General features: G+C 36.4%; 1 protein-coding gene across 2 annotated transcripts in view; it reads right to left on the bottom strand.

Moving 5' to 3' along the window:
* The window catches only part of Lsamp (limbic system associated membrane protein), a 2,126,592-nt gene that overhangs the window by 1,973,220 nt on the left and 138,237 nt on the right, over positions 1-15,135 (bottom strand). The window lies entirely within an intron of this gene.

The following is a 15,135-nucleotide window of genomic DNA, read 5'->3' as shown; positions in this document are numbered from 1 at the left end:
ACTACAGCTTCCTTTGGGATGGACTATGGACTACAGCTTCCTTTGGGATGCACTAGGTACTACATCTTCCTTTGCTTTTGGCTGAGGCTGGTTGTCTGCTGATTCTGCATGAATGATCCAGTGTCCTTTCCTTTGGTTTGCAACTCAAAGCACTCAGTAATTCATCTGTGACCTTCACATTGTCCCTTGGTGTCTTCCCTGAGTCACCAACAATAATGTTTACCAAGTCCCAACATTTCTCCCATTTTATTCATTCCAGGGCACACTGAAGCCCAGTTCAATTGTTGTTTCCTTAATATGATAAGATAGTTCAAGATGAAGGATCAACATGCCACTCAAATGCCATTTCCCCAGTGATTTATAAATCTGCTTAATTTATTAAGGTACATAAAAGTGCATGCTTACATCTAGGTAAGTATTTTAGTCACCCCTTGAATAGTTGTTACTTGGTGGCTGGTGAGTCTTTTACCATTTTTTAAATATAGTATCTATCCTTGCTTCTTAGCAAACACAGTATGTGTTAAGTCTCACATTTAAATAATTCCTGATCTCTGGCTTCTTTGCATATATGCTGTCACCAGGAGTTAGAGGCCCGGTGACACTTTCAGAGCCAATACGTTTCATTTTTACAACAATAAAGAAGGAGGGGTAGCCAATTGCAAGGGATAGACTGACTGTAGAGCCCAGCTTGGCCTTATCTCCTGATATGGATACTGGTAATATCAGTGGGCCTCATTAAAGAATAAGTACTACTTTATTTTTGGTCACTGCAGCAGTTTTACCAGAAAGCCCGGGCTCAGAGCCCATGGATCATTTTGTTCTTTACATGTACAATTCTCCAAGATAGCTTCATCAGAGAAAGACAACTTGACTAAGGTACCATTGATAAGTTTCTAATCTTGGTCTATAACGTTGTCTAAATGTTGCATTCTAGTATCTGATAAGGTCTAATACTAATATGGTTTGCATTTTCAAAAAAAAAAATGCATACATATGGCATATCTTCACACACCCATATGCATGGCCATGCATAGGATGTCTCAAGGTTAACAAATACATCCTTCAGTGATTCTGCTACAAAGAACCATTCTTGACATACATACTGATTTATTATACTACTTTGCAGCCATCCACCACCCCTAATTGTTAAAATGAGCCCTACTATTAATCTTTAAACTCTCTGAGCGTAGGGTATCTTATTGTCTTATTTAAATTTCTATCCGCAACACTTTGTACAACATCTGAAATATACTGGACACTTAATAAATGTATCCTCAAGAACAGGATGTTTCAATCTTTGCAGTCTTCTGGCGTGCACATGGATAACACTAGCCAGGTGCCTCATTATCCACAGAAGCATAGTTAATCACCCTGTACTTCAAAGATCTCACCTGTGAAGAGGGCATACAAGCCTCCTTGTATTTACTAGAAAGTTGTGAGCAATGCATCTAAAAAAGCTACTAAAGGACACTCTATAAATGTCAAGAGGAACAACTGTGTTGATGAAATAATAACAATTTATGTAATTTGGGTAAATACATATTCACTTGTCTCCCTGGGCATTGAGGGAAAGGGGGAAATGGGTATGGTAAAATTCTGGAATAATTTCATGCCTTCCACAAAGCAGTGGTGCTGTGAGCAAGGGCAAACCCCATAGCCAGGTTCTTACTAAGTAGCACTTTTTCGTAGTATTTCTTTCTACTTCTTCTTTGGATCCTGGAAAATCCACTTCATTCCTTATGGAAAGGCAGAGACAGATGAACACAGAGTACAAAATGCCTTCACTCCTCTGTTAAGTGCAAGGAGTCTAAACAAAGACCTACTTATTACTCAGTGACCACTAAATATAGCTTAGGACAACAATATATCAGATAAAATTAGATGTCAATTTCACACTACTTGAGAAACTTCCAAAGCCAGAATGAGTCCCCCCCCCCCCCATGCACAAGACCTTCCAATGTGTTGAGTGGTCATAGCTGGAATGCCACTGAGCGGTCAAGCCAAGATCTCATGGTAGCCAACTGATTTCAACAAGTGTGGGCCTGAGAGAATAAATAACACCCTCTTATCAGGAAAGAATAACTACATGGGATGAAATTACTTCTTTGTTTCCAATTGTTTCCAGCCGTTTACCACTTCCCTGGCCTTGCCGCAGCATGCACCGGTTTCCTGGTTTCTAATTGCAAGAAGCCACATCCGGGAAATGAAAAGGGCTCAGAACATACCTGTCCTGTGTGCCAACCAAAGCACACCTGGTGGTACTAATTTTAGGTCCTCATCAGCTGTGACAGCAAAGCTGTTGCATTCGTTAATTCACAATCAGTGAAGGGTAAGTGTGTTTATAGATGGGACATTAGAAGTCAAGGGGAAACTTGCACAGCGGTTCACTGAGGTGTTATCAACTGGGGGAGGGTTGCAGGTAAAACCACCTTGGGTATTCAGTTATTGCATGGGAAAATTTAGTAGCTAAGAAGCTCCTGGAATAAACAAAGTGAAACCAGCTCTGGACTGATCTAGGGATTTTAGTACAGGCATAGAGAATGCCCATGAAATTTCATGTTATAAAATTACATTAACCAATTCTATCTAAAGGAATAGTTAAGACTAAAAGTCTAAATTATGAAACATGTAGAAAAAAGAAAACAAAAGTTATTGAACTCTTTCTAACTTGTGTAAATTAAGATAACTTAATTGGCCTCTCTAAGCTTTAATTATATCATTTTTTAAAAAAGCTAAAGTTGAAAATAGGCTTAGTCTACTTGATACACTACGTAGAAAAACACAATATTCGGTCCTCTAGCAACAAGTCTAGTGATGCCTCCCTTGAAACTAAACCTCACTCCCTGTAGTAGACTTCACATGCCTTGGATGGTGCTTGTGCATTTAAAAAATGACAACTATTTCGCATCATTTATATGTCAACGACTGGATCTAAAGTGTAGTGAATATATTCAATACTGAACACTGCAGTCCACAGAAGGTAGCTTGCTTAAGCTAGGAAATGATAACCTTTCACCAAAGACTTATAATCTATCAATTTGATTCTTTAAGAATTAAGAAAGGCTCAGACTGAAGCAGTTGAATGCATAATGACAAAATATGTCTGAGCAGGTGCTTGCTCAGATGTACTCAGGAAGGCACATAGCCTGTCTTTTGACAGTTCAGTAAGGTAGACTCCTGAGTCCATTGTCCTGCTTCATGCCTGCCACCTGTTTAAAGTATCACGCAGTCCAGTCCTTCGTTCCAGGCCCATGAGTTAGCTTCCTGAGAATTGTCAAGTTTATTCAGAATCACTCTTGGGAATGATTACATGCGAACAGTAACTCATTTTTCAGATTTACTAAAAATAACCCCCAAATATAATCTTTAGCAGTAAAAAGATCAGTGACACAATTGGATTAATTTTTTTTTTTTTTTTACTTTTTTTTGGTAAAGATTTTTATTTATTTATTATATGTAAGTACACTGTAGCTGTCTTCAGACACTCCAGAAGAGGGCATCAGATCTTGTTACGGATGGTTATGGGCCACCACATGGTTGCTGGGATTTGAACTCTGGACCTTTGGAAGAGCAGTCGGGTACTCTTACCCACTGAGCCATCTCACCAGCCCATGGATTAATTTTATATAGATCTTTTTGTAGGCTTCCCAGGCAAATCAGAGAACATCCTGAATTGTAGAATAATTTATAGATGTTGAGATAGGAAGCTCTCTAAGTAAATATTAGCATGTCTTTATTGCTAAGAACTTACTAAGATCTAGAGGAAGACAGAAGAATCCAGAACAACGAAGAACTCAAATCATTCTTTAGAGCATAGATACTATCAATCAAAGATAGTGTTGCTATAGGAGCAAAACTGAACAGGAGGTGGCAACCAGTATTTTTTTGGCAAAAATTTTCCTTTTAATAGATACTTGCTTACTGTAGACTGCTATGCTATTTGTATATGTGTATATTCTAGAATTTAATATTTACTGAACAATTAAAGATGGTGGATGACTGTGTTCATAAGTTACATATTTGCTCAGGCTTATGCATGTGCCATCTCAAGATGGATGCTTAAAAAAAAATTGAACAATATTTTTATGAAGTACTATAGGCAGAGATGACCATGGGACAACTGACTAGTATGACACCTGACTAAATGGAAGAACCAAGACAAAAAGAAATTTATTGAGAGCTTCTAAGAATACTTTTGATTTTTCAATTAAAAGAAATAAATGAGTTACATAGCTCCCCCTTTTCTCTGTTTAATTCTTTCTACTACTAAAATACAAATTACAAATGTCATGCTTGGAGCTGAGGCAGTCATTTTGAGACTATGAAGTAATTATATTTTAACAGAAGATATATATATATATATATATATATATATATATATATATATATACTTGGTTTTGATATGATTGCACTGATAAAATATGTCAACATTCATCTTACTATTGAAGAAAAATAAATTACTTAAGGCATTTGACAGATTAGATTGCATGCTAATTATCATACATATAGTGCTAGATATACATAGTGTTTTGATTCCTTGTTTGTTGATACATTTTTACTGAATAGAAAATTTCTTCTAATTGAGTCTAATGAAAGCTACACAGATTATGTGCTATGTTTGACAGAACTTTGAGATATGAGAATTATTGATGAGGAAACAGCTCTACAGATTGTTGTGAACTACCAAGAAACTGTGATCTACTGAATATAGGTCTCAGTATATAAATTAGACAGGACAGAGAAAGCAGAAGGGAGGAGAGAAAAGGAGGAGAAAACTGCAATATGACTGGAAAGTAAAAGCATAAAACATAACTCCCAGCCAGACATATCACCCAGATGGCCACCTAAAGAGCGTATCTCTCTTCATAGTTCCTATTGGCACATTCTTTATTTCACCCCCATTTCCCAATTGTCCTTACTTCCTTTTCCTCTCCAGTTCAACCCATAGCTCAAATTATTTGTATTTAATGTTAGTGGCACAATATAACATCAGTAAATAGCAATCATATGGTTCAGAATTAAAGGAAAAAGACCAGATTCTGAAAACAATGTCTTCTCATCTTCTTCATCAGCAGAATTAAGAATAATAGGATAATACAAAGTTTAAATTCTGCTACTGAATAGATAATGTGTGGCTCATCCCATGGGGAAATGGAATATTGAGTATGGATTGTATAGAACAAATAGTTTCATCATTTCTATTCTGCTTCCAAAGAAAAATAGAACGAAACAAAGAATCAATTCTCCAATAAAATAAACATTTATTCAGAGTGGCGTTGTGCATCTCAAAAATAGAATTGCCAGGAGGTATGGTAGAATATTCAAACTGCTTCAAAATTAATTGTTAATGATTGTTTTTAAGTATTCAATATGAATGAGTTTACAGCTTTCTGATATACACATTAAAATGGTAAAAATCAAAGTGTGTGTGTGTGTGTGTGTGTATGTGCATCAAAGAATAAAAAGTAAACACATTGATATTAACACAAATACATACACTGAAAATTTTCCATTAAATGGTCTCCAGATGTCAATGAAATTTTAGTGAAAACAACACAAGCAATTGCTACATTATGTTTGAAAGCTCTGGGTGTAAATAGAAAACTACAAGTGTACAAACCCAGAGTGAATAAGTCACAAGGAAAAGACAGGTAGTTTCAAGGCAGCAGTGTACTATCCTAGACTGTTTCCCTTTGTTTCTTTGTAAACCTCAAAGAAACACTGAAAGCACCAACGATCCCCCATTACCTACACAGATGATTCTTCTTCAATTTAACCTTTAAACAATATACATATTTGGAACACTACTTAGTAGATGACTTTTGGTGACAATGTGAAAACAGCGCAGGGCTTGCTAAGTTCCTGTTCTTTGACGTGTGAAGAAAATGTTGCCCAATCTGAAGTCATAATATCAACATATGCTGTCGCCATGTCCCATAGGGACGACGAGAATAGCATGCAAAATGGAACCTCAGTAGATACATGCGGTAGAGGAAATGAACAGAATTCATTTGTAGAAGTTTTATATAGAACATGAGCATATTGTATAGGAAGGAGATAAGAAAAAAGTTAAAGATACTTAATGTCAACTCAACTTGAAGGGATGGAGAGAATGAAAAAGCATTTCTCTCTTTGATGCATAGGTAGGAGAGAACAGGACATAGAAAAATGAAAATATTTGAACTCAAGTTTAAAAAATAGACTGAGTGAGTCCAAACCTGTTGAGGCACTGAATTTTTCCCTATAGTAGAAATTACTAATGTTTATGCATATATAATGTCCAAAGTATTTTTTCTGTATAGATTTTCAATGGAACAGAGATATAAACTATTTGACACAGAAAATTTCAAAAACTATATAATTCAGTAAAACCATAAGTCCATTCATGTCTTGTTTTTCTCATCCTTATAATATTAACATATCACAACATCACTAATTGGTGTGCTTTAAAAGTTTACTGAGGAGAAACAAGACTTCGAAGAACTACTATAAATTCTATTTAAATAGAATTTATTCTCATTTATGTCTTACATTTAAATGGTATTTATATATATGGACATACCGTTTTCTAGCAATTCATCAAGCAAGGCACTTCAAAATTCAACATTCTTTTGAAGATAATTATGGTCAATACAAGGGTTTTCAGGGAGTGGATTAATAAGAGAAGAAATATAGGAATATATTCTGTGTCTGTAGTAGGAGATATGGAAAATTTCCTGAAACATAAATACTTGACTTTGAATTTCTATCACCAAGTGGGGAAAAAGAAGGCTGGACATGAGTGTAGCTTCTTTATTTCCAAAAGAAGCAATATCAATGTAAATGCCCTGCTCCTCTGGTTCCTACAGTCTTTCTGCACAGTCGTCCTCACTAAGCCCTGAGCCTTAGGTACAGGACTCAAGTTGTAGGACTATCATTTGGGAATCTGCCAAACAAAATTTCATTTTTATAAGTTGGTGTTTTCTGTAATAGTTTCTGTCTATAATCTCAAAATGAATAAAAATAGTAAAAGAAAATGAAAATAGAGAAAAAGAAACTTGGATATGGTGATCAGTTAGGGTAAACCTCTAGTGGGAAAGAGAGGAAGAGAGGGGAGAATCTCCCTGCAGCTCTCTGAACAGATATTCTTACAGAATCAATGACTGTTAGACTGTTAGGTTCAGTGAAAAATACTCAAAAATTAGGTTCAGATTGACAGAGCAAAATAATTCACACAGACCTCTGACACACATCAATGCCTCTACACAATAAATCATAAACACAGATGTAATCAATTATTAACATAGATACACATGCTACACACACACACACACACACACACACACACACACACACACACACACAGACACCCCAGGTAAATAGAACACATTTGGCTATTTGAAAACATCATTGTGGAATGTTGATAACACCTCTACAGCAGTTAAATAACAACTAATAGCTATATATTTATATAGCATTACTCACTCACTGCTTGCAAAGAATATAAAAATGCTAAGTTAAGAAAAAGATGCATTTCTTATGATGGTCCTGTGCAAAACTCCACTGATAATTACTCTGACCAAAAGTTATGGTCAGAGGTGATTCAGAGTCCTTCAGGCACCATTGGTCATATTGATGCATTCAAAATCTGATGAGCAAGCCAGTGTTTTATTTGCTATGACTTACTAACAATTGGTAAGGGAAACATTTGATAGAACCCCTCATTAATAGATTATGTTTTCTTTTCTCTCTGAAACAGACTCTTAGAAATCTGCTGTAAACATCTCATTAGCAGGAATAAAGCAATGGTGGATAATTAGTTTGAGTCATCAATCAAGGTTTCAACTTCTATACCCCAGTCAATGTTCTCAACACTCTCAGTAGTTAAAGCAAAATAAAGTCAATCGAGCCCAAGTTTTGAAACCTCACAATGTATTGTAAATTGCTAAAAACTGTTTGGAACCAATCAACTCTGAAACCTGGGCCTGTACATCTATAAATTCTATTGGAATTGGATGAGAAGATATTTTTTTCAAAATTTTAAATTCTCATACAATGAAAGCATGGATATTTAAAATTTGAAGCAAGCAGGCTTTATTTTTAATAGGAAAATTCTATAGAAAGTGGCTAATCAACTGTGGGCTGTGAAATGTTTTGCATCTTAATTTGGTGTTTATAGGTACTAGTCTATTAACACTATATGATTATGATGATGATGATAGTAACGATGATGATGATGATGATGATGATGATGATGTAGAGGAGGATAGAAAGGTGATAAATGATAGATAACAAATTGCTAGACATATAGATCAAAGATGATAGAAGGTTTGATGATAGATGATGGATAGATGGATATAGATTGATTGAGAGAATAGCTAGAATGGGAAAGTCTAAGCCTTTCTAAATAAAGACAATGGTATAAAGTAGCTAAGCGCATTTCTTACAGGAAAGGAAATACTGTGATTAATTGGTAGATATTGATTTTCTCTTTGATGCTGGCCAGTATAGTGCATGTTTGTGTATTTCCGTAAAAGCTACATGAGAGTTTTATTGGCATTTGAAACTTCAAAGAACTTTTCCCGAACTGCTGAGAGACCTTCATTGCTTACATTTGTTCTACAATACTACTCTTAGCATCTATCTGAAGAAGCACAATGTGTGTGACCGAGAATTTATTTCACAAGTTGGCTCAGCATTCTAAGAGCCTATAAGAGACTGAGGCCCTGCTTTCTGAGAGAAAAATCAAACATGAGATGGAAGTGGATGTAGACTATTTAAAGGAAAATACTATTCACAGCTGTGTGTCCATCAAAGCCACTGACTTTGTAAAATGTATTGATTGATTTTCTATAGTTTTTAAATTAACATGGTTAAAGTTAGATGACACTGCAGAATTAGTGAAAAATAATGTTGTCTTTATAAGATGATCAGGAAATTATTCATAACTTTTATCTGAAGTTGAGTTAGAAATGTATTTCCTAACTGGGGTGTGTGATTACACAGAGGTGCACACAGGGAAGACAGGTCCTAATACATTCCCTACCCACAAGACAGAAAAAGTGCATGAATCAGGATTTTTAACAATAAAGTTGGAGTATGAAGAAAGATAAGAAGTCTGCAATCATTCACTTAATCCAAATAACTTATCCTTAATAAAGGCCCCCACGAGTACACATAAAGAGTCTTGGGTTAAAAATTCATGTAGCAAAAGATGGCCTAATCAGCCATCATTGGGAAGAGAGGCCCCTTGGTCTTGCAAACTTTATATGACCCAGCACAAGGGAATGCCAAGGCCAAGAAGTGGGAGTGAGTGGGTAGGGGAGCAGGGACGGAGGGAGGGTATGGGGAACTTTCGGAATAGCATTTGAAATGTAAATAAAGAAAAGATCAAAAAAAAAAAACTTAAAAAAAAATTCATGTCCAATTTCATTGGTTGTAGAACAATACACAGAATTCCCAATATTATCATGAATCTTCTACAGACCAACATCCCATATACAACCAACAGGAAATTTACAAAATCATTTCTTGCCAAAGAAAGGTGGACAATAAAACCTTGTAGAGACAGCTACTGAGAAAATCATTATGTTCCAATACTAAAATGAGCAAGTGATCCATTCCTAACTCTAAGTGGAGAAACTCTTCAATGGCAAACTATTTCTCACTTGGCCATTCAGAAAAAAAAAAAAAAAAAAAAAAAAAAAAAAAAAAAAAAACAAAAAATTTTTGGGGAAAAAAATTGCTTTTAAAAAAGGGGTTTTTTTTTTTTTTTTTTTTTTTTTTAAAAGTATTTATTCTATATATGTGAGTATAGGAGTATAGTACACTAACGCTATCTTCAGACACACCAGAAAGGGCATCTAATCCCATCACAGATAGTTGTGATCTACCAAGTGGTTGCTGGGAATTGAACTCACGACCTCTGGACGGACTATCAGTGTTCTTAACCACTGAGCCATATCTCCAGTACCAATTTTGTTTGTTTGTTTGTTTGTTTGTGTATCTTGGTCCTGTGTAGGCTCGATGCCCCAGCATAGGGGAATGTTAGGGTGATGAGGCAGGAGTGGGTGGGGCAGCACCCTCATAGAAGCAGAGGAGGAGGAGGGGAATGGGATAATGGGTTTGCAGAGGGAAAACTGGGCAGGGGGATAACATGTGAAATATAAATAAATAAAATAACCAATAAAAATTTAAAAATATACTTTTAGCTAAGACTTGGAATAAAATTAAGAAAAAAATGGAACTTTACCCGTGTTTTATACTAAACTAATCTTCCTACCTACAGGGGGAAAAAAAGGAAAAAATTAATTCATAACACTTTCACTTCAAGTTGTTGGCTCAGAGGTATATACCCTCTGATACATAGAAACTGGCAAGACATCTCCCTGGCACCACGTTTGATTTTTTTCCCCCTGTAAAGCAATAATATATTCAGTGGCTAATTAAATGCATGTTTTCAATGAGATTGTTTTTTTTTCTAATTAAAAAAATTAAAAAGTTGGCCAACAAAATTTGTTTTATTTTAAATTTTCCACTCATTGAAAATATTTTCTTGCTTGAGAAAAAGAAATAGGAAGATGCCATTAAAATCTAATCTTTAAAATTAGAGAAAAACTATAAATATATTTTTAGAAGATTAACCCTAGTAAATAGCAAAAGGATGAAGAAATCATAAGATTGTAAAAATGACAAACACTGACAAAATAATGCTCAACTTTAGGGTAAGTTTTGATAACAGCAACATATTTTGTTGATATGAATATGAAATGAATAGTACTTGGCTCAGATGTTTGTCACCAATATTTACATCAAAAGCCTGCAAATGATCATATTAGAAACAATGACTTCACATTAAAGATTCTAAATTAATGATAAAATCTATGCTCCACAGGCAGGACGTGATTCCCACTGGTAGCTCACTGGCCTATCATTACAAGGTCCTGATTATAAAACCTAGAAGTAAAAAGCAGCCAAAATGCATTAAAAATAATATTGTGAAATGTTCATATTTGGTGGAGTTAGCACAGATATTTAATACTGAGAATTTTATGAGTGAGGCTGTCAAATGATAGTACTGCTTTCATAATTTAATTGTAATTGGATGTCACCAAAACTCCCAAATATGATTACGACGTCAGTAAGAAGATAGAAATCTCTTACAATGGAGCCTACAATTTAATGAATGTTTGTACATGATTGAAGTGAAAATACAAGTGTGCTCATGAGCAGTCTTACTCAACTGTGTTCAAATATAGAGAACATTTTCCAGTGCACTGTGGATCCCTATTTGTTCCAGTCTTGAAATGGTTTTGCAGATCGGAGCTGAAAGACATCTTGGAACAGCAACGTATTTTTCAAAGGCGAACTGGTGAGAATTTGACCAGAACAAAGAATGCAGATGCTGAGGGATGTGTGGACAATATTATTGGCTGGGGGGGAGGTGGATAATGCATGAACCTGTTTGTGGAATCCTTGAAGATCAGTGTGAATGATAGATACTCTGGGAAAGAATACTGATCTGATGGATGAGGAACTCCTCTTGGCTTAGCAGATGGCAGTGCAGCAGATGGACTAGAGGTAGTGAAGGCTAGACATATAGAAAAGGTTATTAATTGAAATCTATTTATTGGTTCTGGAGATGAAATCACAGAGAACAAATACACAAAGATTCCCCCCCCCCCTTGAAAAAAGACATTATTAGAGACTGAAGAAATTCAAAAGGTTGGGAGGGGGGAGGCTCTGAGGAGAGTTAATAAAAATTTACCCAGGATGGTACTATCATGAAAAAGTTGTTTAAGTCATGAAGAAATCGAGAAGATATTTCCTGTCATTCACTCTCTTTGAGTATAATATCTAGAGATTTACATTCTGTGGTTGTCGCAAGGAATCCTTTCCGTTAGACTCATGACTCCCACAATTCTCTCTACCGTATTTAGACATGTTTTGTTTTGTTTTGTTCTTTCCCTCTAAGTGCCCAGACTTAGAATTTCTACAAATAATTACCAAATCTTTAACTGCCGTGAGGTCCGGTTGACTCCTGAATTACCCAATACCATTCTTTAGCCTATTGTCCTCCTTCCACGTTTTGCTTTGCTTTATGCTCGTATTTGTTGTCATTCCTGGATCTCACACAGGCTAGTCAAATACTCTATCCTAACCCCACCCTGCCTTCTTACTGTCAATCATAAGAAGCCCTCTACCAATATTGACAGGTATTCCGGAGGATTAAACCGCATCAGATGATATGTTCCTGAGACATCAAGAGGCATATCAAGGATACCCTCCTCAGTCCTGTCATCTCTGGCGAACAGAAACATGAGACTCTGCTGCAAAGGCAGAGAAAAGCAAGCAAAGCCAGCGCAGCGAGAGATGGAAACTGTCACCGCTCTTATCCACATGGGCTTTCTGCTTGATTTGCTTTAATAGGGACCATGCCACATTTTCGGTCCAGGGATAAAATTTAAATGCACCATTGAAAAATAGCTTTATTGTTAGAAAACCAATTGTTGTAACTGGGCCCAGTGGTTAAAATAATTATTTTGAAAAACTTTTATATATGAATATGTGTGTGGTAGGTTTTATTTGTTCAGCTCTTAGAATTAAGGCTTAAGGGCACCATTTAAGTAGGGTACTTCTCCTTGCTTTTATTTGTTATTGGCTTGTTTTTAGAAAGAATGAACAACTGACTGCATAAATATCTGACTTCCTCAGACCAACTTCCAGCTATTATACTGTCCATGTTCCTGAATTAGACCAAAACAAACAAACAAACAAACAAACTACCTAACTAACTAACTAACTAACTAACAAAACAAAAACCAAAATGAGAGAAGAGAAACAAATAAACTACAACACAGTGTACTCCAATATAGTGAACCAAATGATATAATGCTATGTTAGGAGATAAAATGACCCTGGATGGACCGAGGAGCACCATGTGTTAATTGAGTCCATCCAGCCACAGTGCTGTGGAATGAGAGGAAGTGTTCCCACTGTGTTAGTGCCAGAGTGTCATCATGGGAAGCCTGACGGCTGCTTTAGGAGGGCACAGGGCGTGTCAGCATATTTATTTTTCATGAGTTTTCCTCTTCCCTGGCTTTGTAAAACATTCATCCCAATAAATGATTTACCACGGCTGAAGAGATGCAGGAAATTGATCTGCGCTCACCTGCAGACATTACGAAGGCCCTGAAGTCTAATCAGGTTCCAAGAAGGACTAGTAGGTGGCACACGCTTATGAAGAGGAATGGAGAAACACACCAGGAAAACATTGCAAAGATGAATCTGTCTTTCATTTCACTTAACAGCGCTTATTCGAAATGTTCCTTCTTTGAAGGAAGGCTATTCGCATGGATTTATTTTTAGTTAATGAAGGTAACCTTTTAAACTCCATTAGCAGCTCGTCTCTCAGTCTAAGTGTAGAGATGCCTGTGGGATTTGAGAGATATACAACTCTCTGCGAAGTGTGTTTTGAGAGTGACCCAGGGCTCTGCTTTCATGAAAAGAAGATTTAGAACACACCAGAAAGCCAGCATTGAACTCTCCAGGAATAAATACTTCAGGTTCATGAAAATCTCTCCTATCTGAAATAAAATATATACCAGTCTCTGTATTATTTTTTTTTTTTCACTTTACCAGGAAATCCCATCCTAGGAGTGCACAATGTGGTTGGCAGGGGCAGCATTGGAGTATAGGATGGATACAGAGTAAGTAACTCACAGTTTCTCCCTGAAGCCTCTAGAGTGTGTCACCAAGAGAAAGAGAGCTGTAGAAGGAGACTGAGAGACAGGACTCCTAACCGAGGTCACATCAGCAAACGTTTACAACACCAATGTGCTACACCTTCAAGAGAGCCGTAATAGCTTCATACATAGACATTTTGTTTTGAAGTCAAATATAAGTTTAAGTAACAGATTTTCTACTTACTTTAGATAAAAGTCTGCATAGAAATTTCTGGAGTGTAACAAGCAGAGTCAAAGGCTGGAATTAAAGCTACTATGCTTATAAAACTCACCTATCACATGCTAATGTTATTTTTGAAAATTACTTTAAAATTTATATTGATATTTATTATTATTTGACATATATGACTGTTGTATCTGAATATGTTCCTATCCATTATGTGTGTTCAGTGCCTTCAAATGTTATAAGAGAGTGTAAAGACCCCTGACACTGTAGCTATAGATGGTTGCTTCTATGGTATGGGTACAGGGAATCGAACTCAGGTCCAGTGGAAAGTCAGTCAGTGCTCTTAATCACTGAGTCATCTCCCTAGCTCTGGGAATATATTTAATTTCCCTGTTTTTAACATTATATTTTTCTTCACTAAATGACAGAATGGCAGGTGTTGTTTTTAGCGACTACTTGGTATAGGGCTTACTTTGTCTCATCTGACCACATAATAATCAGATAACTTTCTGAAGACTAATTTCTTCTTTATATTCTTATTGTCAACAGAGGAAATGTTTATGCATGAAGTGGTTATGTCACTCTTGAAGGTATAGCACAACCACTACCACTACTGGTATTGAAGCCATTTGCTTAAGATACCTAAATAAAGGGTTTTTTTTTTTTTTTTTATTTCTTAGATACTTTATTTATATTTCAAATGTTATTCCCTTTCCTAGTTTCCACTTCCAAAAATTCCCTATCCCTTCCCTCCCTCCCCCTGCTCCCCAACCCACCCACTCCCACTTCCTGGCCTGGCATTCCCCTATACTAGGGCATAGACCCTTCACAAGACCAAGGGCCTCTCCTCCCACTGATGACTGACTAAGCCATCCTCTGCTGCATATGCAGCTACAGCCATGAGTCCCACCACGTGTACTCTTTGGTTGGTGGTTTAGTCCCAGGGAGCTCTGAGGGTACCGGTTAGTTCATATTGTTGTTCTTCCTATAAGGATGTAAACTCCTTCGGCTCCTTGGGAACTCTATGACCATCATTGAGGACACTGTGCTCTGTCGAAGAGTTCCTAATCACAAATGGACAGACCCATAAAGAACAGTGAGGCGCTTACTGTCCAGTGCGGATTCATTTATCCCTTACTCAGAGATTTTTCCCAGTTGCCAATGAGGCTTTGTAGTTCAAATCCCAAGAGAATACAATTTGGGGTAAAGTTCTTGAAGGAGGGAAAATAAATTGATTTGTCACCT

Source organism: Mus pahari, chromosome 12, assembly GCF_900095145.1.
Source record: "Mus pahari chromosome 12, PAHARI_EIJ_v1.1, whole genome shotgun sequence".
Taxonomy (NCBI): Eukaryota; Metazoa; Chordata; class Mammalia; order Rodentia; family Muridae; genus Mus; species Mus pahari.
The sequence above is the reverse complement of the archived record's forward strand: the minus strand, read 5'-3'. Positions and strand labels throughout refer to the sequence as shown.